General features: G+C 47.4%; 1 long non-coding RNA gene across 1 annotated transcript in view; it reads right to left on the reverse strand.

Moving 5' to 3' along the window:
- Positions 1–11,263: 11,263 nt before the first annotated feature.
- The window catches only part of LOC138581994 (uncharacterized), a 56,747-nt gene continuing 40,267 nt past the window's right edge, over positions 11,264–27,743 (reverse strand). Inside the window, exons 2-4 of the long non-coding RNA XR_011304925.1 lie at positions 11,890–11,983; positions 11,701–11,807; positions 11,264–11,564 (exon numbers count right to left, since the gene is read on the reverse strand). This is a non-coding gene — a long non-coding RNA (uncharacterized lncRNA). The remainder of the gene's footprint in view (positions 11,565–11,700; positions 11,808–11,889; positions 11,984–27,743) is intronic.

The raw sequence follows: 27,743 nt of genomic DNA on the forward strand, positions 1-27,743 counted from the left end.
GTGATTGATAGAAGACAAAATTAGCACATCACATAAAAAAATGCAAAAGTTGTTGGCATACCATGAACCAGGGTTGAAGAGTGGGACAAACAAGGCGGAGGCAGTTACATATAATAAAACAAAACAAAGCAAGGAATATGCAATGAGTCTCAGCATTTAAAGCTATTAAGTCTGTAAATGTAATACAAGGTTGGTGATCACATGTAAGGTGTACATCACTCAGGGTGTAGGTCAACAAAAGAAAGAAGATCCCCTTAGGCAGTGCACAACAACACCGCAGCCACCAGTCATGCATAGCAAGCATCAGTCACCTACCAATCAGTGAAATAAATATCCTGGAAAAATCCGGTAGTTTGCCAAAAATTGTTGGCATTTAAGAGAGAAAGAGAAGTTTCGAACAAGAAGGGGCTAGGATCCAGTAAAAGGTCAAATTATGAATAGTTAACAAAGCTTACCATAAGCAAAACAATTGCATTGACAAATCGTAGATGGGTGCTCTCTGTACAAAATAACCAATATTATTTAATGTAGTGGCACAAATTAGAAAGCGGATCAAATTATTGTGCAAAGATGAGAAATTTGGGTAAAAAATTCAAATCCACATACCACATGGAGAATCAAGCGGTTTAAATATCACGCTGACAGGACACGTTGAAAATAGTCATGCCGTAATGTCCGTTGCAAGTATATATCCTACAAAAAATCAACGATATCACTTAACATTGAGAGCGGAGTAAACACAAGCAATTGGACTACTGCTAAACCAGAGAGGGACGATACTTTCTCGTTTGATCGAGCGGTCAGAAATCACAGGGAGATCCCAGAAAGCAGCCATCCATACGCGAGGAAGAGAAGGAATACAGGATTGCAGCCGACGTCACACCGGTGACGTCGGCAGCGTCGCACGCAACGGACGTTGCATGTGTGACGTCAGAGGTAAACAAACAATTGCATTGTAAGTAGGAATGGAGCTAAAGCGACACAGGTGAAACGGTACAATAATTAAAGGTGAGAACAATGAGCGGGAACTATTGCCCGAATTAGTATGTCTCAAAAAGTGGGGTTTGCATATGTCGGCTGTTTTCTGCCACAATTAAAGCATCAACAATATTACTAGTGTGCCTTATTGTTGTAATGTCTAGCGCATCTCCACCTCACCCTCCTCTTTACTATCCTTCACCGCCTTGTCTGCGGCTTCATTTCTGAGAGTTATTGAATTAGTGTGGTTAGTATGGTGAGCGCACTTTACTAGACCTCTCTCTGCTGGCAAGGTTAACGCTTCAGTTAGCCGGGATAGCAGCACAGCATGCTGGACAGGGGACCAGTGAGCCTCCTAAACCCACTTATCTGCCATCTTGATAACCCAGAATGGACGGTGGAGATGTGTACGGGGAATCAGAATAAACAGTGACTGACTTCCGCGTACTCATTTCTAGCACCTCTATAAGTGCCACCAGTTCTGCCGCTTGTGCAGTACAATGAGAAGAAAACTCTGTTTTCAGTCTGACCCGGTACTCCCCATTTCCTCTCAGAATGGTCTGACCTCTCCTCTTCTCTACTTTCCTCCGCCTCCAAGCTTCTCCTCCTTGGGAACTTCGATATTCACCATGACTCCCCTGATTCGTCCACCAGTCTCTTCTGCAGCCTCTGTGACTATTTCCCTCACCATTCATCCCTCCGGGCCGATGCACTCTGCCGGACATACCTTGGATTGTCTCATCTCTGAAGACATCCCCATCTCCAACCCTCTCACTATACCTCTCTCCTGGACCGACCATGCTCTCATTTCCTCTCACCTGGATCTACTGGGTCTATCGGCTAATGTTAGGGAGAATTTTCATTCTATGGCTAATTTACCTTACCTATAGAGTCCCCCAACAGCTTTGCTGGATTTGAAGGGTTTGTTTCTTATTACCTGCTAAGGGTGAGACTCTTTTTCCCACTCTTAGGCATTTTTGCTATGTGTGTTCTAGGCTATTTTTGTGTTTAATGCCTATGGGATTTTCTCTCACCGAAAGGAACCATCTTTATTCACATGTGTTACACAGCACCCTCGGTGCAGTGACACAGGGGTGTCGTAGCGACCCCCAAACATAGACTCCATACCCTGGGAATGACTACTGTCTCCCAGGGCATGTAAAGTCCCTCTCTCTAAAGTTTCTGGCTGTTGGCAGTGGTTACTACCATAAATATTCAACCACGAATATTTTTCTATGGGATTTTCCCATTGTTCGAGGCTACCACTTTTACTGACAGCCTCTAACATACTGCCGGTTTATTTTATTATTAACTTTACTCCGGTAGGTTTTATTTGCCAGAACTTTAATATACATTCTTTCTCGTATCTTACTCTAAACTCCTAACCCAGGTCGGGGATCCTTTGTTTGCTCTTTTGGCGAGCTTCTGCCAAGAAGCCCTCCTTTCAGTGCCTCTGACTCTGGGGTGGGTCTGTTGTTTGGGAGGGGGAGTAGATCCCCTGGACAGAGTTGCCGCAGCAACTCAGGTTGCACTCTAACCTGATAGGCTGGAGGGTCTCCCGCCAAGAAGACCACTCCACTGTGTGAGTGACAGCTAGGCTGTATGAATGGGTCTCTTTCTGCATAAAAGCAGGGTCCTGAGGACTGGAAGAGCAAGACGTCGCCACTGGAACTACGGAACCGAAGGGGAGAGAAGACACAGACATCTTCAGCCTCTACACCACCGGTGAAGCCTGCCGGATCGTCTCACCACTTTTCTTCCACACGACGAGAGGAGATCTTCATCGAAAGAGCCTTCTTCCCTTGAGCTGGTGGGACAAACCAGTTCACCCATCGCTTCCTCGGACCTGCCTTGGTCGAATCGACAGTGCCCAGCACTTTGAGACCGGATAGCCAGGCAGCTATTGACCCGGACCGCGATTAAAAGGAGCGTACCTTTTAAACTTCGTTTGGCAGCACCGCATCTGGTTTCATCCCTGGGTAGTGCTGTGACTCGAACCTTCCTCCACGACGAGAGCCTCTCTTCCTCTGCTGGACCCCTCGAACTGCAGGAACTACCAGGAACAACCACCACCGCAGGAGCCACTTCTTCACGTTTAAGGTACATTGTTCCGCCAGGGCTCCCTTTCCCCGCGGTAGCCCTAAAAGTGTTTTAAATCCTTTATCTACTTGTTGGGTTGGCCGCCCTCTCTCTTAACATTGTCTTTTGCCTCGCATCTACCTTTTCAATATTCGTTTACCAAAGACTTGACTGCAGATACAAGAACATTTTTGCTCCTAAGCTCTTGGTCCTGTACCACTGACTCTGGCTCAGGCCTATTGACTCCGGCTGATTTGTTAGATCTGCTCTCACTAATTTGATTCTCAATAAGAAATGTGTTGATGCCCCTGAATCTTCTAAACTCCTCTTCCTTCCTACTGTTTTAACTTGTGGAGTGCCATTTTGCTCAGTTTTCATTCACTTATCTTTCTACTGTGCATTACTTGTTCACAAAACTTCAGGGAAGTGTTGCTAGGGGGTGGCTGAAGATATTTCGGATTAACTTGTGCTTTCCCTCCCTTTCGTTAAATTGCTAGAGTGCCATTTGTAGTTGGTTTTCACTGTGCCGTTTTGCTCTGTTTTCACCGCAAACTTGTCTACAATTGAATAGGGAGTTGTATATACTTTTCCTTGACTGAACTTAACTTGCTTTATCAACTGTGATTCATGTGTTGAACTAGATGTGTATAAAATAAATATATATTCTCTTTTTGATACAAAGCTTTGGCCAGTGTTTCCTTGTTCCATAGTGCTGTGATACCTATTGTGTAAACCCTGAATACTGCTCATCTCCCTCTTGAGATAGGTCTGACTGCTTAGCCACAGCTACCAACTAAATCTTTGTGGTACAGACTGATACCAAAGGGGATTTTTATTGCTCTCACCTATAGTCCTAATCCTGGGTAGTGCCCCCTGAGGGAACTGCATGGGATTCTACCTAACAGCTAAGCCCCTCCCTGCACTGCCAGTCTCCTTCTCTGTCAGTCGACCGATGAAGCGAGTAGCAGTTGCTGCTTTTACTAACACTTTCATTTCCCCTCCACCTCTGCATCTGACTCCCACACTTACTCTGCCCTTGCCAATCTTCATCTATCACCAACACTCTGGACATTCCTGCCCCTGTCATGAGGAGTCGCATGAAGCCTGCCTCCAAGTGAAACACCTGGTATGATTCTGACCTAGCCTCTCTGAAACGCAAGTACAGAGTGGCTGACCGGAAGTGGTGTGCATTAGGCACATCCTCTGACAGACTGGCCTGTCACCTGCTCCAAAGCTACTCCCCATCCGCTCGAAGAAGAGGGCCTATTTCCAAGCCCGCATCTCTGAGCCCACTAACAACTCTGACAAACTGTTTCAAATCTGGAAGAAACTCGCCAATCCTGATGCGGTCTCCACTTCTCACCTCCCTTCACTGACCCTCTGTACTTTACTGGCCTCTCACTTCTTAACCAAAACTCAGGACATCATGTCCTCACTCCCCTCTTCTACCCTCCCTCCTTCCTCCCCAGCTCTCAAACCTCCCTTGGAACCCATCCCCCCTTGTACTCTCTGTTAGGCGGAATCACATGCAGTACTCTTTGGGAACACTACATGCAATTAAGACTACAAGTGTAAGCACAATTTCACCTTTGGTACAAGCCTGTATCACACAGTAAAGTGGTAGCGGTGGCTGAGCAGCCAGACATATCTCAAGAGTTTAAGTGAGCAGTAGAACAAGTTACACAAAGGACCAACCAATACAGTGATTCAAATATACACTTACTCAAGGTTTCTTGGAAAAAGAATATACATTTTTTACTCAGTCAGTTCCAAAAAATTAAACTAACAAGAGCAGCTCAATATCACACACTAATAAACCACAAATACACAACGGGTAAGTAAAAGAACAAGTTTAGCTCCCCGGAAGTGGGAGCAAAATGGCACTTCAAATACTTAATAAAGGGGTAAAAAGACAAGGTTATAAGAATAGACAGCCCAAATACATTCATAGGCAGGGCAAAGGGTTTCAGTTAAATACAACCAGCAATTCTTCTCAATAGGCCTGGGCCAAAGTCAATGGTTCAGAGTCTTTGTATAGGATAGCACAGTTCTGGAAGATAACGGTTAAGTCTTTGCCACAGCGATTAGAAGAATTTGGCTAGGCGAAAAGTTTGACAAATGTTAAGGCAAGCTTTCGTAGTTGAGGAAAGTTTCACGCACTTTCTCGATGGCCGAAAAGATTTCCGGACCGCGTTTGCACAGTACTTTGTCAATGAAGAAGAGCTGTAGCTGAGACAGTTGTTCCTGGAAGTTCGAGCAGATCTCGCTGTTCCTGAGCTTCAGTCGTCGGGACAAGAAGGAGGACGTTGCGAGGTTCCTGCAATGCCCAGGGATGAGACCAAAAGCTTTAGCAAGACGTCGGTTTAAGGTGTGAGTGCCTTAAAGTCCACAAGCTGGTTTCCTTTCCTTCGGCTATCCGGTTTTCAACAGCAATCTGATGAAAATTCGACCAGATGGAGACGGTGTCGAGGTGGCTTGTGAGCTGGTTGTTCCCACCAAACTCAAGGGAAGAAGTTAACCTTGAAAGGCTTCTCTGTCGATGGAGTTTCAGGCAATTCGGACCTGCAGAAGGGTTTCACCGGTCATCCAGCAGTTGCAGCAGTCCTCTTCCTTCAGCTCGTCTTCGGGTCTTTCGTTCCAGCGGTCGACTCTGCTTTCCAAGTTCCAGAGACCTGCTTTTAAACAGTTTTCCCCCATTCATTCCAGCCTGGATGTCACTCACACAGCAGGGTGGCTGTCTTTGCCGGGCAGCCAGTCGGCCAATCACACCAGAGTGCATTCAGGTCTCCTAGGAGACTAAGCACAGGGAGTTTCGGGCACCTCCCTCACATCTTGTCCACTCCAGACACCCTGGCGCCAGAGGAGGGCTTGAGCAATGAAGCCCGCCAAAGGGCATCGAACAAAGGGACCAAACCTAGTTTGGCGTGCAGAGACAAACACAAGAAGGACCTTTCCTAAAAACAACGGCAAAAAAAGTAGACTGGAGTTTGTTTTTACAGATAGGTCTTGGGCGCCAGATTGAAAAACATGGCTGACCCGATTTTTAGCTACCGTTGTTAGCGGTCGGGATAAATCATGGTAGTTTGATCTAAACCAATGCCACCAGCCATATAAAGTAGGAAAGGGTAACATTTGACTGTTACATGAGTTTTAGGCAGCTAGGCAACCCCTCCAGCACTCTATAGGAAGATAGTGTGTGCTGGGTCAGTAAATTTAAAGAGACTAGTAAAGTGAATTTAACTTTATATGCTCTGGGAGACAGAAGTCGGTCCGAGAGAAGGTATGTAAACCCTGGGAAGTCTGAAAGACATCCCTGTGCCACTGCACTGAAGGTGCTGTGTGATACACAGAAAAAGATGATGCCTAGGGAGTTGCGTTAAAACTCCATAACCAAAGAACACAAAAGTAAAACACATTGAAAATGAAAAGTTCAAAGACCCAAAATATAGCAAAAGAGCTGGAGGGCTCTAAGGTAGAGGGAATTTAGCACTTGTGTGAGAAATCTCCCTAACACTCTCCTCTTTCTCGCCAGTAGCACCAGATGAGGCCTCAATGAAGATCCCCCCAAACAGGTGCTCCCTTGCTCCTTTAGAACTATCAAGGACAATATTTCTGTAATCACTCCTTTGCCACTAGCTCCTTCTTGCTACTCTCCAAGCACTCCTTTGTGCACCCTCTCCTCAAAAATCCCCACCCGTCCTCTCCTGTCCTGCTAACTACCGTCCTCTCTCCATTACCCCTTCCTGGTCAAACTCCTGGAGAAGCTGGCTATCTTCCAACTAATCCAACACACTGAATCTGTTAGTTGTCTTCACAATCACCAGTCTGGCTTCAGAGCAGCCAGAGGCATGGAAACTGCCCTTCTAAACACCGTGAAGACTTGCTCTCAAATCTCGACTCCAACTCTCTATCTGTTCCTACCCTACTGAAGCTTTCCTCTGTCTCTGACACAGTCAATCATGCCACCCTGACTAATCGCTTACGTGACACACTTGATATCACAGGCCTGGCACTGAACTGGCTGACCTCATTCCTCTGCGACCGTCCTTCCCGGGTTCAATTGGACCCTTTTCCCTCACCTATCACACTCTCCACCTGCGGCGTGCCTCAAGGCCCTATCCACACACCCTGGCTCTTCAATGTCTACCATGTCTACCTTGTCCCTCTGATCTCCACCTTCTCTCCTCACTTCCAGTGGTATGCAGACGACGCACAGCTCTCCGTCAAACTTCCCCCTATTTCTTCCTCTTCTTCCACTCTCATCCCTGACTGTCTGACCGCTTTTCAGGCATGGTGTGCTGCTAATGATCTCTGCCAGAATGCCAGTAAGATGGAGATCCTTCTGATTGGGACCCCATCTGCCTCCTTTCCTACCCTCTGCCCGCCTTCTATGAGGCCTGTCCCCTCACCCTCTTGTGAGGCAAAAAACATTGGTGTCATCTTTGACTCCTCTCTCTCCTTCTCTCCTCACATTGCGGACCTTGCCAAGAAGGCCCACTATCCACTGCAGCTCCTCAGAGGCATTCTCCCTTTCCTCACCTTCTATTGGCACGCTTCATGATCTCCAAAGACTCTCTCTTGGTCTCAAGAGACCGGAGCACACTGTTTTTTTGCAGAGTTTACATCCTTCTTAGAAAGAAGGACTGCTGTAGAAAAATAGTGACCCACACCCACCTCCAACAACACAGTTTTCACATACCTCAGCCATGGAGTCCTCAAAAGGGGATCCTTGCACACAGATGACTAACCAATTCCTGAGCCAAGGTAGCTTTGGTGTTACGCCAAAATACTTAGCCAATGACTAGTAGGCATACCTGCAATCAGATTAATCAGAAAGCAGCAGCCCAGTTATTGATGAACTGCAAAATTGAGGTAGACCCAGGTAACCCCAAAGTGCTCTTTAAAAAAGTGTTCTCAGCCACCTGGATAGGATCAGTTTTGCCAAAACCCCACAGATTGATGCCATATCTTCCCACAGAAGAGGCTTTGCCCTGAAAGACTTTGGGTACTACATTACTCATTTTTATTTTAAATAAACCCAAAGCTCTGGCTACCCCCCAACTGCCTGCTCAAATTTTAGGGGCTGCTTCTCCACATGTGCCTCTGCTCCAAAATTCAATGAGAACCTGACCCCCAGGTAATCTAAATTCGATACTCCCATTTACAAAAAAGAGCTGAAAACCTTGGAGGGTGCTTCCCCCTGTGACAGACCTTTAAACCCAGGGTATAAATTGGGAATAGTCATCAACGAGGTACAGAAGATATCTAGGTGTGCAAGCTAGTAAAACCGTGTCATCTGTATAGGCAAGTAAAGGCAACCGCTGGTTGCCCAGCCTAGGAAAGTCAGAGTTAGATTTAAGTAAATGGTCATAAAGTCCAGTTATATAAAGACAAAAAGGCAAAGGGTCCAAAACACAGCCTTGAAGTACCACACATTCAACTTGAAAGAAAGGGGTGCAATGTCCAGCAGGTCCACTCCTCACACAGGCCAGTGTTGTAATCCTTCTAAGAGATCCACCAGGGCAATATATGGATCTGAGCATGCTCTATAGCCTGCCACAATTAACCTTGTCAAACACAGTGCCCAGATCCATGAAAGCCAGATAGATAGGTTTGTCCTTGATAAACAAAGAATGCACCACCACCAGATAAAGGTTCAAGGCCTCCTCTGCTGTCCCCAGACCTGATCTGAAACCCAGCTGAATAGGAGAGAAGACTTTTGTACTCTTCACCCAAGACTCCATCCTCCCATGGATGGCCCTCCCCAAGATCTTAAACACTGAATCTAAAAGAGGGATCAGTCTATACGATGCTGGTAATGCCCTTGGACCTTTTTTATAGATTGGGCAAATAATAGCACGGGACCAAGAAACAGGTTAGGTGCCTCCAGCACATACAGCATTGAACGCAAAAGTCAGAATGGGGGCCTACAGGTTTGGTTCCACCAGGAACAAGTCTGTGTGGACATTATCCGAACCAGTGGCCTTACTCCTGCCTTAGTTCTTACTGGCTGTCAAGATTTCCCCGACAGTAAATATGATAATATCCTCTGTAACGCCAAATAATAAATTAGGCTCCAAAGCAAGGGGCCCAGCAATAGCCAGATCACCAGAGGCATTACTATATAAGGAAGAATAATGAGTTACCCAATGCTCATCAGAGACCCCAGAGGATGGACCACCAAGCTTGTATTTATAAAAGGGACCAATATTAATAATGTCCCAAAAGAGTTTAGCGTCATTATTAATCGAGGAATTGACCCAAGCCTCCTAAGATTCTCTTTCAATTTTACATTTTCTACAAGCTATGGCCTTCTTATAAGTCGTTCGGGCCTTGATAATATCAAGCTTTGAAGACAATGGGTTCTTTAAAGTTCTCACCAGAGAACACTTCAGTTTGGCATACTCAATATTAAACGGGGTGAGGACTGCTCTTACTTCTGTCCACACTCTGTGTGAAGAACGCCGAAAGATTAGTCAATAGTAATGAAAAATGAAACCGTGTGTCACTCTGGTCTAAATTGCCACCTAAAAAGCATTCAAGAGCTTGCCAATTGCTTCTAGCGATATTCCTCTGCAGACTCTCATAATTTACTGATGGCAATTTTAGCCATGGCTTCAAGGCACTGGGGCACTCATCCGTCAGCCCCAAAGGGAAAGATCTACACTGGGGCCTGCCCGTGAGTTAGATAGGAAAATGATCGCTGCGCAAATCATCCAACACCCTAAACTTAATAACACAGTCCCAGGATTTCACTGGGACACAAAAACAATCGATGGTAGGCTAAAATAGAAAGACAGTTCTTACCAAACTGGGTATGAGGGCTAACATAAACATTCACCACCAGGACATCACAACCACCCACCCTACGAATTATTACCGCCTGCAGAAAAGGGTAAGAGGGCTCAAGCTGGAAGAATTCACTCACAAGGGGGACTTGACCAAAATACACAGCCCTCTGTGGCAGTACCCCTGGAACTTCTCTGTGCAGGGACAGAGTAAACCACAAACCCCTAAATAAGCCACAAGATCCAATGCCCAGGACTCCTGAATTAGGATAATATCAGACATTTTTAGAAGTGACAAAAACTCTGGGTGGCCTCATCTAGATTTAATTCCTGCCACGTTGCAAGACGCACATACCAACAATTCTCCAAGCATGTGGCCTGTGTGTTGCGCAAGCTGCTTCATAAAAAGTGCCTGGTTAGAAGAAGCATACAACTTATCCCAAACCCAATATGAGATCTGAAAGGACAGTAGGGAAGACTGCCTCAGACCCTGTTCCAGTCGTGGTCTAGTTAGATCAGTAATACAATGATTAGGCTCTGAGTTAGAGCTCAGTCCGGATACCTGAGAGCCCTTCCCGTGAACCTCAGTGACCGGGGAGGATAGCCATTCTCCCACTCACCCCACCTCTTGCCACTGATACCAGGAATCATGAATATGGCAAAGCACTGCCTTTGTGTCTTCATTAACCTCCCTCTCCTTAGATGCCAAGACTGCATGCCAATTCCAGATGCATGTGCAAAAACTAACATTAACAAAAGAGAAACGACCATTGCACCCTTTACAAAACATGCAATCAGACATAATACGAACAACAGGAAACAATTTAAAATAAATATCATTTACACTCAGAACGTCCGACAAGCCCTGCACTTAAAGGCTTTTGTAGGCATTCTTGTTGCCATGCATGTGGTCCTTGAAACATCATATCAGATTTAGATGACAGCCCCCGTTGGAATCATCATCTGCTGTTTCATATCTCGTAGCGTCGGGGAGAGCGGCATAGCAGGGCTTAGACGCCGTGGGTGGTAAACTGTCCGCTCCACCAGGTCCTTTCACTCATTCATTAGGCCTAACCAAAACCCCTGTATTCGATCTAGCCACCATATGGCCCGCGGCCGCAGGCCCAAAAGGCTAATTTAGGCCGTCGTGCTGAGTCAGGATAGGCCTTGATCCATTAGCTGGCCTCTGTGCCACGAGAGAGGTATCTACACCGGCACATGTCATGCAGGCTTTCTCTTCCTGGTTTAAATATAAGGGCACCTGGCAGAGCCCTGAAAGACCCAGGTGGGTATACTTAAATTAACAAAACCAACATTTTTTCAGGGTGAGAGGTCTCACCATTCCAAACTGCTAAACTATATAATTGTCAATGAAGATACATTTTTTCACATTTTATGTATTTTAATGATCTGGATAATATTGGTGACAGAGTACCCAAGGGTATTCTGAAAAACAATACAAATAGGTATGATCTCGTAAACAAGGAAGGATCTCAATGGACAAACAGACAACAACAAATTATTAAAACACAAATCAACAATTCATAAACATAAAATAAGAAGTCACAAAAACAACAGTGTTTGGACTTTGCCTTGTTCAGGTGGTGTTTTATCGTCGACACAACAGTGTTTCGGCCTAAAGGAGCTGTAGAGTGCAGCTTGGTGGGCAGGCCTTCATTAGGACGTGTGGTGGAAAAATGGTAGTCCCAGGATCTCTATCTATGAACAACAAATGGAGTGCAGTAAGTGGAAAGGGGACCTCAAGGACTAAAATGATAATTCAAAAAAAGCTCTCTATGGATGCTTCATTACATAATAAAAACAAGACTCCCTTATTAAGGAGACTAGGTCTTACCGAAAGCTTATCCAGTACACGGGTAAGCAAGAAAATCCATTATGAATATAGATGCCCACAAGGCATTCAATGCGCCGTAAAAGGAAATAGGTGTATATCTGTATTACCTATAACGACATACGAGGATCTGTCAGAATATCGTATCCTGGTATCATGCATTGTATCATGAGATATAGGATAAAAGCTTACCTAAAATGGTAAACACTGTCTTCTAAGTGGTGGTGGCGGAGACAATTTCTGGACAAGGTATTCGCGGGCCCGGTTTGTCTAGGATTGACAATACCTGTGTGCAAAAACAACAGTCCGCTGTAGCGTTTTTGTAAAAAATATATATATACGGCACAAATGGCTCAAAAGACTTATCCAGCTATAACGGCTCATATTGGTGAAAAAACTACTATGAACAGAGACCGTGTAAATTAACGCGGAAATTTCTAGAATATATATATACACGTTCCAAATAGTTGGATTTTAATGAGCACACAAGCTGAACTTACTTCTGATACTCGAAGCGTGGCGTGGACTGTGTAGAGTGGCGTCTACTCTGTATGCAGAGGTGGCCGCGAAAGTGAAACCGTTGCCTAGGTAACCCAGGGTAATCAAACCCATGGGTCACGCTGATTGGTCCTGCGGTGGCGCTTCCCTGATAGGGCGTCATGTGCCCCGGGACCAATCACCAAAGAACACGCAGCCACGGGGGCGGGTGCTCTTGATCATCCGGGCTTGGTGTGCGAAGAATGCGTGCAACTTGATTATGTGAACGAAAATGAGTCGTGCATGGATAAAGAGATGCACGCTCGATCACTGTACACGGGCGGCCGTGTCTTGGGAAATGCTGCATAGTTTTGGCGAGCGGTTTATGCACGACGTCCGTGCTCTATCAATGTGCTCAAGCGGCTGGGTGCATCTGTAGAAACCTACTGGAGCTGACAGTGTGTGGAGAGCGGGTGTAACTGTGAGAACCCAGGAAATAAGACTGATGAAGGTTTAAAAGCACTGAACACGATTCCCACATCAAGCGTGTCTGGGTAGTTATGATCCACTGGCTAGGGCAAAACATATTCACACAAGGCATTTGATCAATTTTAGTGCATTGAGGATGTCATCATGTATACGATATATTACAGTATATCAATGAAGGTACAGTGCAATACAAGACAAATGTTGGGTCATGGTATAGTTGGCAAAAGCACATCATACATTACATTGTACATTTACGAATTTACCAAAGATCCAGTACAGTCTGTAATGGATCACATTGAGGCAAAAAGACAAAATCCATGTAGAGGACAAATGATCAGATAGATAACAATCCCACACCATGACAGTAAGGAATATGGTTCTCTCAGTCTCAAAGAACATATATACAAAGCCCCCTGGTCGGCTTTCTCTTCCTTGCCAGCCTTTGAGGGGTGGCACATCATCCCCGACACTGGAGTAGTCCCAGTCAGTTTACAAGTCGTCACCTGTTCAAGACTTGCTGTCGCTGCGTTCGAAGCTTCAAGCATGTTGGGTGTAGTTGCCGTAAAGTCAGAAAGGGATTTTGCCAGCATGTTGATCACCCCTAGGCAGGAGTCCATTCTCCCTGCATCTTTTTCACACGGTCAGTAAGTGGCCTATGTGGCTCCTTTAGTTCCATGAAGGCTGTAACCAGACTATTAAAAGTTTGGGCAAAGAAAGAAATGAAATATGTTCGACACTTGACAAGGGGCAACATTGATCCCTTATAATTGATGGAATACACAGACGTCTTCTAAACTGGCAGCTTCCCTGATATTCAGTATGGCTGAAACAAGCAGCCGAGCACCCTAGCCCGGCACAGTTCACTCTGGTAGAGCTGTGGTCCCATTTGCCTCCAGAGACCACCAAACTGGGCGAGCCCGGGCCAACAACAAAGTCAGAATGGGCAGATGGGGCAATGTACCCCCTCATCTCTGGAATTTCATCCCCAGCAAAAGATTGACCTGAAAGACCGTTCTCAGCATACTAGCGATCTATAGAGCGCTCTAGAGCCTCTAGAGAAGCCCTGGATGGCAGATCAGCAATGTGGCCTGAAAGACCAGCAACATGGCCTGAAAGACCATTCTCAGCATAATAGCGATCTATAGAGCGCTCTAGAGCCTCTACAGAAGCTCTGGATGACAGATCAGCAACGTGGCCTGAAAGACCATTCTCAGCATAATAGCGATCTATAGAGCGCTCTAGAACCTCGTGAGAAGCTCTGGATGACATATCAGCAACGTGGCCTGAAAGATCAGCAACGTGGCCTGAAAGACCATTGTCAGCATAATAGCGATCTATAGAGCGCTCTAGAGCCTCTACAGAAGCCCCGGGTAACAGATCAGCAACGTGGCCTGAAAGACCAGCAACGTGGCCTGAAAGACCATTCTCAGCATAATAGCGATCTATAGAGCGCTCTAGAGCCTCGAGAGAAGCTCTGGATGACATATCAGCAATGTGGCCTGAAAGACCAGCAACGTGGCCTGAAAGACCGTTCTCAGCATAATAGCGATCTATAGAGCGCTCTAGAGCCTCTAGAGCAGCTCTGGATGACAGATCAGCAACGTGGCCTGAAAGACCATTCTCAGCATAATAGCGATCTATAGAGCGCTCTAGAGCCTCTAAAGAAGGTCTGGATGAAAGATCAGCAAAATGGCCTGGGAGAACAATGGGGCCTTTGTCCAACATGGGCCTTGGCACAGGGAGGTCAAAAAGCCACTGCAAGCCACAGCCAGGCTTGGAGAGGAGGTTCTGATAATAGAGTCACAAGCCTGTGCGTCTGCGACTGTCCCCAAAGCATTTCACTCTAACATTGAAGTATGGAGAGCTTGAGGGACTACGCCCTGCCTTATTGGAGGCTGACAAGGTATCCATATCTACAGATGCTGCCTCAAAGCCACTTAGGTCACTCGGGCCAGGGCAGCTCACAGCATCCCTGCAATGATCAGTAGGAGGCACAACGCTTCTTCCCTTGGCAAGGACACCCATTGGTAGCACCTCGGGGGCCTAAGGGGCCTTTACAGTGGTGCCTGCTGCTTTGTGGCTGAGGGCCAGCCAATCAATAATGGTCTGCCAAAGAGCTGCCTGGTAGGTAGAGTTTAGCTAGCATGGGGGCACTGGCACTCCACCAAAGGAAGACGTTATTACGTTTTGGCAGTTCAAAGGCTTTAATAGCTGACAGTCCCCAGCAAACAAAGGTTCTTTTGCACACACTTGTGTATCACTTCTGCCCTTAGGCCTTCTTAGCAGATTTGACTGTGCTGATAAGTGATGAAAAACAGAAAACACTTTTAATAATTTGCTGTATTGTAATGGCAAAATGGCAAAAAATAAAATATTTGCTAGGACTCGCTTTCCACTCAATTCTGGAACATAAAGATTAGTTCCAGAACGCCAATGGGAACAAGTGTGACAATGCCTCAATACGGCCTCCCAGCAGATCACGGCACTCTGCTTATCAGCAACTGTACGGTACCTTTTAATAAGGCGCTTACAAAAAATATGTTAAATGCCAAAACTTAGCCAACACTTAGCAACCGCCCCTCAGAGTCAGTGCCACTTGCAATGTGACACAATTAGAGGACCCCCGATGTGCTAGTACTATGGGATCCAAAATCCTGACTAAATGACAGTTTTCAGCACTATAGTCTAGCAGTCCAAAAATGGGGAAAAGGGGTTTACCATGCAAATCACCAGCATAGTACCCAAGAAGCGCCTTGCTGCCTTACCGCCACAAAAAACACATGTTTTACTCCCTGTTATTATCGCGGGAGAACGCTGTGAGCTGTTAGCATTAGGTCACCATTCACTGACCACGGAGCTCCACCAGCCGTTGCGCGGTCAGCCTGCACTTTTCCTCGTCTCAGCGCTCCGTAGCAGCACACACTGAAGTGAAAGGGAAGCGAAGAGGAAAGCACCTTGCAATGTCTGTCAAGCACGTCGAGGCGCGTCAAGCTGCACCTCGTAGGAAACAGGAATCAAAGAGGCCGCTTCCAACATGTCAAAAGCTAACCAGCTCCCTTCTACCCCAGTGAAGTGCAGTGCTGCTGCACAATCCAAATGTCACAAGGCCTAGTAGGACTGTTTTCGTTGTTATCTTTCTCCCTTGTTCCCCTACCCTTTTTGTGCCTTGTGGCACCATGAAACACCATTTGTTGTATAGGCGCCTTACAAATATACAATAAATAAAAACAAAATAAATAAATTGACAAGACCTACGACAGCTGCACCCGTATGCCTCCGACTTGTCTCCTGGTTGATGGTCAAAGACCCATCAACAAAAATCACCTCACCCCCTCCAGGAAATCCTTTTTCACATTCACCCTCTCTTCCTCTTCTCCCTCCTACATGGCACAATCGTGAACAATATCCTCAGGCTGCACTGGCTCTGCTACAAACGTTGCAGGATTTACTGGGTGACATCTCACAGAGTGACATCTCGTTAACGTGGATTTAGACTTTTTGAGAATTGTGAAGACTGCATGCTCCACGTACAATGTCACTGGGCAACCCAGGGTACTGGTCAAAGACTTTTGAATCGCAAAAGCCGCTGCTGCTAGAGCTTGCTCACATTTGAACTGTCCCTGCATGACTGGGTCTAGGAGTCCGCAGTAATATGCTAAAGGTCTGTGGCCTAGCAATGTTTGTTGGGTCAGGACCACTGTCATCACCTGCCCATTTGAATTGGAAAACAGAAAGAAAGTCTTCTTGTAATTTGGGGTTGCCAAGACCGAAGCATTACTGATCGCAGCCTTGAGTTCCCGAAAGCAAGTCCCCATTTCGTCAGACCACTCTATCAGACCTTCCACCATCTGTGCTTCCTTCAGTACCTGCAGTAAGGGCCTCATATAACTAGAGTAATGGAAGATCCATGATCTACAATAGTTGCAGAGCCCCAGAAACTGCTGCATCTGTTTTACCATGTCTGGCTGAGGCGTATTCTGAACTGCGGTGGCTCACTCCGGCATTACCTTTGTTCCTGCAGGCGATATTACTTGCCCCAAATATACTTCCTCTGTCTGACAGTACTGCAATTTTTCTTTGTCTTTGTCCACTTTGTACCCCTTCTCCGGCAAGCAGGGTGAGGAGCATTTTTGAGTCCCCTCGACACTGTTCTTCTGAAGTTCTGCAGACTAATAGATAGTCCCTGTACTGAATTACAGTACTGGACACAAGTAAATTCCCCAAGTCCATCTCAACCACATCGTTAAAACACTTGGAGATTCGCAGTACCCCTGGGCCAACCTCGTTTGCTCGAATCTCTGACCACTATACGTAAATGCTGTGAGGTACTGAGAATCGGGGTGTAAGGGAGCAGAGAAAAATGCATTTTTTAAATCAATTACTGTGAAGTGGATCGACCCAGTAGGGATGTTACAGAGAATGGTGCCAGGATTCGGTACACCGGAAATTCTGCAAATCCTGGAACATCCTCCAACTGGACCTCTTTGCTTCCTTCACAGGGTAGATAGCCGTACTGCATGGGGATGCAGAAGGTTGTATTATGCCTTGCTTCAACAGTGCCATAATGGTCTCATAAATCCCTTCATTTGCTTCCTTAGATATGGGGTACTGCTTAACCGTGATAATATCACATCAGGTTTCAATTTTATCCTCAACGCTGGAAAACTTTTTAGCAGCCTCACATCCAGCACTTTTCCCAAATCCTCCTACAAAAATGGCGATGTATCTTTAACGATGAATATGGTCTGTGATACTTCCCTTTCCTCTATCGCTATGTGGCAAGGCACTCCCATTTCAATGACCATCTCTCCTGTGTCTTCAGTATCTTTTAACAATTGCTCGTCGAACATGTCCCTTAATGATAAGGTTGGATCGGTGCACAGAACTGTGCGCCACTCTCCGCCTTCCTCATCTGTGCCTGAGAGAACCACCCTGTTCTTCTTGATCACTACGGCCTCCAAGAGAATCATAACAATTGCGCCTAGCACTACCTCCTGTGGCACATCAGGCTAAAATAAAAACTCAAATGGTACTCACCAGGCCTGATTTCTGATCCCCGGGACCCAACTCGACAAAACCATCACCCCATAAAGAAACAATACTGCATGCAAGGGAACCTCCCTAATTGTGCTATCACTACAGTAGGTCTGAAAATGTGCTTCTTCCCTTACTGGATACAAACCTTAGGTTGAGCATACCATATCCTCCTCCGTGAAAGCAACTGACGTCTGCAACTTGCTCACGATGTCCCTTCCCAAAAGATTTGCTGGGGTGTCCGTACAATGCAACACAGGGGCTGATAAATTTGTATTACCCACCTTGATAAGATCATCTACAGTATAAGGAACAAGATAAACCGACAAGACAGCCCCAGAGAATCCATGTGTGTCGTTTTGACTGACATGGGGAACTCACCTTCCTTGATGCATGATTTTGTAGCCCCAGTGTCAACCATAAATGAGAATGTTTGATCACCTACCTACACCTATCCTTTATTCCTCTTCCATTTCGGTGGTAATGGACATGACATATCAGAGACCCCTATGGGCTGTCCGACTCCTGTACATATTACCACCTGAGAGAGAAAAAGGATTTCCCCTGAAAACACTCCAGTGTTGTGTGCAACTGTGCCTTGGGGTAAAGGATTCTTGTCCCATGTCTGCACCAATGCTTGTGCTGGCATGGGATCATGAGGGTCTTTGCAGCCCCAGTCGATGGGTTCTGTTCAACCCATGCCTTCTGTGATTGCAAAGAGCCCGGGGCATATGGCAGAGTCGGGGCCTGCATCCGTTCAGCTCCCGTGTTAAAGTACTGTGACCGTTCACGACAATCCTGTGACACATGGCCCAACATTCCACACGACCAACACTGAATCCCATAGAACCCCCCAAAACTGTTTCCCACTCATCGGCCTTGAACTGGGGATATACCCATCCATCCACCCCTGTGTCATACTGTGATGCTGGAAATGCATCGGAGGGACAGGGCCTCTGTATCCTTGTCCTTTACTGCTTTTTATCGTGTGTTCTGTCATGTTTTCCACACAGGAGTTCATGTGGGGCTCCTGGCGGTGCAGCTCTCTTTCTTTTGGTTTGGTGAACAGACCCGTGGGATACCATTATGGCACCCATGGGTGGGGGTACAACCCTGTGCCCCTAGTGTATGTTTTTGGGCACCTGTGGGTGGCCCGCAGAGCAGGGTATGGGCTGGTGGCAGCTCCATGCTGAATGTGACAGGTGCGCGGTGTATCCTCCATTTTGGGATACCCCGGCCCTGCCATTGGGATACGTTGATTCCTGATGGAAAACAAGATGGCCCCTGTGGCCTCTTGCTTTCTATTACCCATTACCTTGTTTTCCCAAAGTCCTGGGAAGCCCTGACTCTGTCCCTTCCCCCTGACTGGCTGTTGTGTGGAAGTGCCATATATGGTGTTGTTGTGAAGGCCCAGTCAGACTAGCTGGAGCCTTCCCGGTGATGTATGTTGTGGGTACCTCCTGTGGGTGGGACCTGGGTGAATAGAGTGTGTGACGAATATGCATTCTGTGTTGTGGGTGTCTAGTATCTGGTGGTTGACACAATGACTGAGACAACCCTGCCCGAAACCGGTATGAATGTAGCTTGGAGTGTTGAATGGCTCGGTACTTGTCCCAATACACATAACTTGTTGTGGGTGTCTGGAGAGAAGTGAATGGCCTGAATACCTTGTGTGCCTGATTGGCTGCCTGCCTGCATGAATGCCCATAGTCGTGATTGGATGTTTGAGTGTGACCCAGCGGAATGAATGGGAGATCAACAGTATATCTGGGGACCTCTCACTGCTAGGAATCGTGTTCAGAAGCTGAAGTCCACTACAACGAGTAACTAGATTAACTGACACTTGACCTTGAAGCCCTGCTGGACGAGAAGAATTGCTGTTGCTCTCCTTCACAATCTGAAAGCTGCTGTGCCTCCAAGGACTGACCCAGAGAGGACCTGGTAAGGCGCCCTCTTCCCGAGCTACGAGGGACCATCGTGCACAGCTGATCTTTGCCAACGCTCCCTGGTAGACAGACCTTCGACAGGCTGCCGACCCGATACGGAAACTGCTGCGGAACTCCAAGGAGAAGCACTCTGACTGTTGTCCGCCACTGTCGACAACCGCCGTCGCCGACCGGAGCCGCCGTGCTCCCGTTTGCCTAAGAACTTCAATTGATCATCGGACGCTCTCGTCTGCATCGGCATCCGCTTGTCTCCTGCTGGAAAAGGCCCGACCTTCGACACGCCGAGGAGCATCCACCGGTGGGTTTCCCAGTACCTACAGACCGCAGAGATGCCGACGACTCGACGCCCTTGCTGGGCCACAGTTCATCTCTTTGCGGTCCAGAACTATTGTCCCGAGGTGCCCCGCACGCCTCTTCCTTGCAGGACGCCAACGCTCCGTCATCGACGAGCACCGCTAGGAACGAAGCTGCCACTTCCCTGCCATAGTTCACCCTGTTCACCGTTGGACGTTCGCCGACCCGTGACTCCTGCCTTAAAGGGAGGGCACTCAAGAAGGGCCGTCGATTCCCCGACACCGAACGCCAAGTTCCCCGACACCTCTCGACGATCCGTGGCTCCCGCCTGAAAGGGAGGCACTCAAGAAGGAACGGTCGGTGCATCGTCGGAGAACTCTACTCCACCAGGTACATTGTGGGGGTAAAACCTTAACAGGAAGAAGTAAGACTATTGAACATTTGGACTGGGCTTGTAATATTTATCTTTATTTACAGGTTGCCCAGGTGGGGGGGGGGGATCTCCACACAGAACTGCGCCTAGAGGTAGGGGCCAGTATTCTGCCTATTGTTTTAACCATCTTACGTTCCTGCCTATCTCTATTGCTGGTTTACTCGTTATTGATCTGTGTGACATTTTAACCGTACAGTTGATGCACTTTAATGAGATTCGATAACATTAGTGGTACCACTCTAGACGTGTATATATTTATCATTATTGACTTCCAAGTACAAAGTGCGTTATTGTGATCATGTACATACCTTTGAATATTAATTATATAAAGACTGTTTTCAGTAATACAGTGCATGGACATTCCTTTGTGGGGTTCGGGGACTACACTGTACTTAAGAACCAGCCTGCATCACCTCCTGAGAAGCTAGGCCTTGATTGCTCGTCCATTGCTACCGTAATAGAGAATCTCGGCTGGGGTCTGCTGTGCCTCTCCTCTACCATATAGAGAGCGGAAGTACAGACACCCCTACCAGTCTTTACACTGGTAGCAGCGGTGGGATGCTTATGGTTTTAAGAATCAGTGTATAACCGTGCCACTTACAAAATATCTGCACTTTATTCGATTAAGGTTTGGGTGTGTACAAAATAACTGCATTACAAGCAATGGAGTCTATTGCGAATGGTAAATTGACTCGGATGAGCTTAGAGGCTCTCCAGAGTGCTTGTGAAGCCAGGGAATTAGACTTTGTGGATAAGTCTAGGGCTGAGCTGATAGCTGCCCTGGTGGACTACCAGACCAATGGTGAAACTCTTGATGAGGGGGGGAATGCAACCAATGAGGGCTCTGCCCCTGGGGTTTCTACTGAATCTGTTTCTGGGAATGCCGCCATTCCTGCTGCCTCTGTTCTGAACCCCAGCAATTCCTTGGAACTTGAGTTATTAAGGATGAAATTGGCCTTTGAATATCGCAAGTTGGAAATAGATGCTGAGCTTAAGAAAGAGGAGCTGGCGCAACAAGTTGAACTCAAGAGTAGGGATCTTGAACTCAAAGACAAGGACACTGAATGTCAGAGAATCCAGCTAGAGAAAGCTCGAGTGGAGACTTCAGCGAAACCCAGTGAGAGTCTCAGGTCCCCAGCCACTAAATTTATGAAGGATTTGGTTGGTGTGTTTTCGGAGGGTTCTGAAAACCTCCAATGGATTGAAGCGTTTGAAATGGCTTGTGCAATTCATGATGTTGACAAAAGGGATTGTGCTAAGTGTTTGCTAAGCAGAGTGCCTCAAACTGGATATGACTGTATTCTGAAGCTGAGTGTGGAAGAAAGGGGTCAGTATGAGTGTATGAAATCTGCTTTGATTGCCAAGTTTGGCAAGACGCCTACCCAATACCTTAAAAGGTTCATGGATTTTAAGAAAAGAGAGAATGTGTCTTGGGTAGACTGGGTGAGTGCTGCGCACATGAATATGATGGGGTGGATTGATGGTTACAAGGTGAAAACTTTCGTTGAATTGTCCCACCTATTGTTTTTTGAGCATTCTTCTGAAGCCTGTTCACCGGAGCTGCGTCAGTATGTTGCTGACCAGAACATTTTGGATCCCTTTAAGCTGGCTAGGTTGGCTGACAAGTGGGTCTCTCACCGGGTGTCCCCTAAGGACTCCAGTGGGAAGGACAAGGACAAAGAAAAGGGGGCCTCTCAGAAAGCTGAGGAGTCCCAAAAGCAGTCACAGTCGAGTAAACCTAAACCCTCCTCTCCTAAGACCCAAAAATCTAGTGGGGATAAGTCATCTGTGGGTGGGAATAAGAGTAGTGGTCCACCTGCTGCAAAGCAGGCTCCCGGTGGTTCCAGAACCGTACCCCGCACTCCCGGCACTTGTTGGGACTGTGGGGCTCTGGATCACAAAAGGAGTGACTCCAAGTGTAAAGGTAAGGCACTTGGAGTACAGGCTGTCAGCCTGACCTACCCTTACCCCATGTCTGAGGTGGAGGCCACTGTCCTCCCCTCCTCTACAGGGATCACCTTTGGTGCTCCCGTGTCCCTTGGGGCCTCGGACCAGTACGCAGAAGTACTGGCGACTATCCCACAGAACACCCGTAGATTTTTGAGAAGTATCCTCCTGAATGGCCAGCCTTCTACTGGTTTGAGACACACTGGGGCAAGCATGACAGTGGTGGACAGGGCCCTGCTCAAGCCAGAGGACTATGTAGATGCTCCTCTGAGAACCACCAGGTTAGCTGGTGGGCCTCCCAAATTATCACCTGTAGCCCGAGTCACACTCGTAATTGGAGACAAGACAGCAAAGCTTCCTGTCCTGGTTCAGGACAATGTCCCTGATAACATTCTGTTAGGTAACGATCTAGTCGAGTTGGGATTGATCGCGGATGATTTTCCCATGACTGCGGCTGCAGTCACTAGATCACAGGTGACACCGGGTCTGGCTGTGAGTCAGGTACCCGAGCCGAAGGCGCGGCCTAAGGCACAACGAAGGAAGAGCAAGAAGGCCACCTCTGTGGAGGGAGCTCCTTCTCTTCCTGCTGTTCCTACAGCACCCATTGGGATCCATGCTCCGGACAGGCTGGGTCCATTGGTAAACCCTGTCTCCACTCCTGTGGGAGAAGAGCCAGAAGACTCTCCTGTGGGAGAGATTCTCAAGCCGGAGGCTCATCCCGATCTTCAATGCTTGTTAACTGAAGGGGGACCCTCCCGGGCAGACTTCTGTAAAGGACAGAGAGAGTGTACCTCTCTCGAGGGTCTGAGGAAACAGGCCCTGTCCCAGGCACAAGGCGAAGTGCCTAGGACTTTCCGGATTTATTGGGAGGGTGAGCTCCTTGTTAGTGAGCCCACTAAGCCTGAACCTGGTGCCCTCAAGAGGTTGGTGTTACCCCAGGTTTACCGGCCCTTCCTACTGCAGTTGGCGCATGAGGTGCCCTTGGCTGGTCATCTTGGTACCAAGAAGACTAAGCAGAGGCTCTCTGCCCATTTCTACTGGCCTCGGATGGGAGTAGAAGTGGAGTCCCACTGCAGGACCTGCCCAACTTGTCAGTTGTCTGGCAAGACTGGAGGCAGTGTCATTGCCCCACTGCAGCCATTGCCTGTGGTTGGCACACCGTTTGAGAGTGTGGGCATCGACATCGTCGGTCCCCTTGACCCTCCCACGTCAGGTGGACATCGGTTCATCCTGGTTTTGGTAGATCATGCCACCAGGTACCCTGAGGCTATACCCCTTCGGACTGTTACTGCCAAGGTGGTTGCCCGGGCTCTCCTCGGCATTTTCACCCACGTCGGATTCCCCAAGGAGGTTGTCTCTGATCCAACTTCATGTCTAGTTACATGAAAACCATGTGGAAAGAGTGCGGGGTAACCTACAAGTTCTCCACTTCTTACCACCCCCAGACCAATGGTCTGGTAGAAAGATTTTAAAAAACTCTCAAGGGCATGCTAGGTGCTTTGGAAGAGCCCCTAAGGAGGAAATGGGATCTCCTCCTGCCATGCCTGCTGTTTGCTTACAGAGAGGTACCTCAAGAGGGTGTTGATTTCAGCCCCTTTGAGTTGCTCTTTGGACATCCCGTGAGGGGGCCCCTCGCCTTGATCAGAGAAGGCTTGGAAGCACCCCTCCCGGTCCCGCCAAGCAAGTGGGGGACTATGTGTTAGGCCTCAGACGGAGGATGACACAGATGATGGGTCAAGCAACAGCGAATCTCAAGGCCAGCCAGGAATTGAACAAATACTGGCATGACCCTAAAGCATCGCAAGTGGAGTGGACTCCGGGACAGGAGGTCCTCGTGATGGAAACTACCAAGCCTCGGGCATTGGCAGATAAATGGACTGGACCCTTCCGGATCGTCTCCAAGATGGGGAAGGTCAATTATTTGGTTGACATGGGAAGCCCAGGGGTAGCCCCTCAGGTATTCCATGTTAATAGGCTCAAGCCGTTCCACAGGCGGGCAGAAGTCTCATGTCTCTTGCTGGCTTCAGAGCAAGAAGAGGATGAGAGTGAGCCCCTTCCTGATTTGCTGCATAGCAACCCTCAGGATGGCTCAGTGGAGGGAGTGCAGCTCTCTCCAGATTTGACAACCGAGCAGCAGAGGGCCTGCAGGACTTTGCTCCAGCAGTATGCCTCTCTGTTTTCGCTGATGCCAGGCCTTACACTGTGGTGTAAACACGAGATTGACACTGGTGACAGCGTGCCTGTCAAGAGCAGGAGCTACCGAATGTCAGATACGGTTAAGAACCACATCCAGGCTGAGGTCGCCAAGATGTTGGATCTGGGTGTTATTGAACCCTCAACCAGTCCCTGGTCCAGTCCAGTGGTCCTTGTCCCCAAGGCAAGTTCCCAGACCGGTACCAAGGATTGGAGGTTCTGTGTGTACTACCGAGGAGTCAATGCCGTCACCAAAACTGACGCGCACCCATTGACCCCGGCTGATGAGCTCGTGGATACCATAGGTGCTGCCAAATTTGTGAGCACCTTTGACCTCACCTCAGGCTATTGGCAAATAGCTCTGGCGGACCATACCAAGGAAAAGACAGCGTTCTCAACACCAGAGGGACTCTACCAGTTTCGGGTCATGCCTTTTGGGTTGCAGAATGCCCCTGCCACCTTCCAGAGATTGGTCAATCATGCTCTCAGTGGGCTGGAAGCCTTTTGTGTGGCTTATTTAGACGACATTGCCGTCTACAGTTCCACTTGGGAAGAGCACTTGACACATCTGGGTAGAGTGTTGCAGGCCTTAAAAAGGGCTAACCTCACTATCAAGGCCACCATGTTACGATTTCCCGTCGGCACAGGATTTTCCAGCGCTTTTCTCTGTGGCGCTGCTGGCGTCACGTTGCTAATCTCCAAGTAGCTACTCCCAAGATGGCCGCTGTTTCTCAGAGCGTTGGTCCAGAGGATCGGGAGACGGGAGAACCGACTCCGCCCATCCTCGAACCGAAAGTACTTCTGGCGCCCGACACAGAACGGCTTCGCGTTGCTTCTGCTATCAGAGACTGCGCTCTGTGAGTATCGCTCCTAGGGACCTTCAATCCTTACGAACTCGCTATCCTCTCAGACACACCTACTTACTTCCTTTTTCTCTCTACCCCTCAGGGTTACATCCCGCGCGATCGTGAATCTCTCCCAGGATCTACATTATCCAGCCCATTCACCTGATTCCGCTCTACTAGGTAAACACGGTACAACCCTCGTTCCCTTCCAACTATCTGCCAATCCTTGCACTCATTCAATCTGCTTTCCCTGTCTCTCAGCACTCGCCACATCGAGTCAATATCGAACTACAACACCCAGGCAACCCTTCTTCCTGGACGCGGATTCCTCTTTCCTTCACGTCTCTCCCGTTGGACATTGAGCAAACCTGTTCAGCCTCCTACTAGCCTTCCTGTGTAGAACCTCCCTCTTATTTTCGCATTTAACCTTTCTTGTGATTTCTGTCCCCATTACTAACTGTTACTTCTTGTTCTAACTACAGACTTCTGACACCCCACGGACAACTTAACAGAGAACATCACATCTCATTAGAAGTCCACAGAAGACAGCACGCTTCCGATTCTTCATCACCTCCATTTCGGCGTTTTCTTCCCTTAGAGGGTTTCCCCAGCATTTTCACACAGTGTCGAATTTTACCGACGCTGTGAGAGAGCGCCGGGTGGATTACTCATATCACTTGAAAACGAGAGTTGAAGAACAGGTAGGATTTTGCTCTTTATACCTGTGTGCATATTGAGGGGGTGATTGAGACGTATCGTATCCACCAGGGGAATAGTTTTAACACACCAAGTGCCATATAGCTCAGGGGAAAGTCACGTATCTTTGTCATGAGGTAGGAGGGGGTCAAATCCAACCTCTCCCCAGTAAGGTACAGTATGTACAGGACTGGGAGACTCCCACTACTCAAACCCAGGTGAGAGCCTTTTTGGGCCTCACCGGGTACTATCGCAATTTCATGGCGGACTATGGAACCATAGCTGCACCACTGACAGCTCTGACTTCACCCAAACAGCCTAGGAAGGTTAATTGGACTGAAGACTGTCAGAGGGCCTTTGATGGTTTGAAAGAAAGTCTGTGTCGGGCACCCGTGTTGTGTGCGCCTGACTACAGCCGACCCTTTATCGTCCAGACGGATGCTTGCGACACCGGAATTGGAGCTGTCTTGTCCCAGTTAGATACATCTCAGAAAGGAAATCCAGAGGAAACAATTTGCAAAAAAGCGTATTAAGGATTTTATTAAACCTAATACATTTTTCTCTGTGAATTTAATCACGAATTAATCTGCACTCTAACAATATTTAATTTCACATAGCAGGAATATTCTAAAAACATCAAAATTTGATAAAAATCATCCTATTAAATCATTCATGCATTTATCCACAGCCATCCAAATACAATTCATCCACAATTTCATAGTTATACAAAAAGTTTTTGTATAACTATGATACGTCTTCATCAGGAGATAAGGGGTTTCCAACCGATCAGCAGGATCTCTCCACTGAAGAATCAGATGAGGAGGGAGAAGAAGCCAACATTGTTGTCAATTGGAGCTTAAAATTCAACCATCTGCAATGCAGGATTGTTAATCATAACATTGCCAATTTGCATGCCAGTGTTTTCTGTTCCACACAAAATTTATACAACGGATTGATTCCTGTTACAGTTGCCAAGACAACTACCCCTTATCTCCTGATGAAGACGGACCAAACCATCGTTTACACGTCGAAACCGGTTGAGAGAAACCTAGGATAAGGTCACTTGCGAAGTCCTTTTTTGGCCTATCCCGATTGCTGACCACCTCTTCTAAAATCTACACTGGCCATGCATTGTGTGTTGTTGTTGCTGACCACTTAAAAAACCTATTGTGGCCTTGCACTATGTGTTGTTGTTAGGCAGAAACCTGTGCAGTTCCCTTAGGGACCACTGCAAAAGATTTTTAAGACTACAGGTGTTGGCAGTACACCCACTTGGTAGCAGTCTGTACCACCCAGATTTACCTGGTAGCTGTGGCTGAGCAGTCAGACTTCCCTCAAGAAGAGTTAGGCAGTATGCAAAGTATACTCAATAGGCACTCAGATACAATAATACAAGCAAATACTGACCAGAGCTTTGGTATCAAAGTATATAATTATTTATTTAAAAACACACAGTTGAAACACTCCAGCACTCTTATTGTAAAATATTCTAAACACAGTTACTATTATGATATATACACCCCTTTTGCCCTTATTAGAAAATCACAGTAAGACACCACTTATTTTCATACAGAGGTGAGCGCTTAACTAGATTGCACTCTACTAAGGTTGTGAAAAAGGGAGGGAAAAAGGTAGAATATGCAGGGTTACACCACTCTACGATTCAGGAACACTATTAGCAAGGCAGAGAGC

The sequence above is a fragment of the Ambystoma mexicanum genome, chromosome 3q (genome assembly GCF_040938575.1).
Source record: "Ambystoma mexicanum isolate Mex_15411 chromosome 3q, UKY_AmexF1_1, whole genome shotgun sequence".
NCBI classification, from domain to species: Eukaryota; Metazoa; Chordata; class Amphibia; order Caudata; family Ambystomatidae; genus Ambystoma; species Ambystoma mexicanum.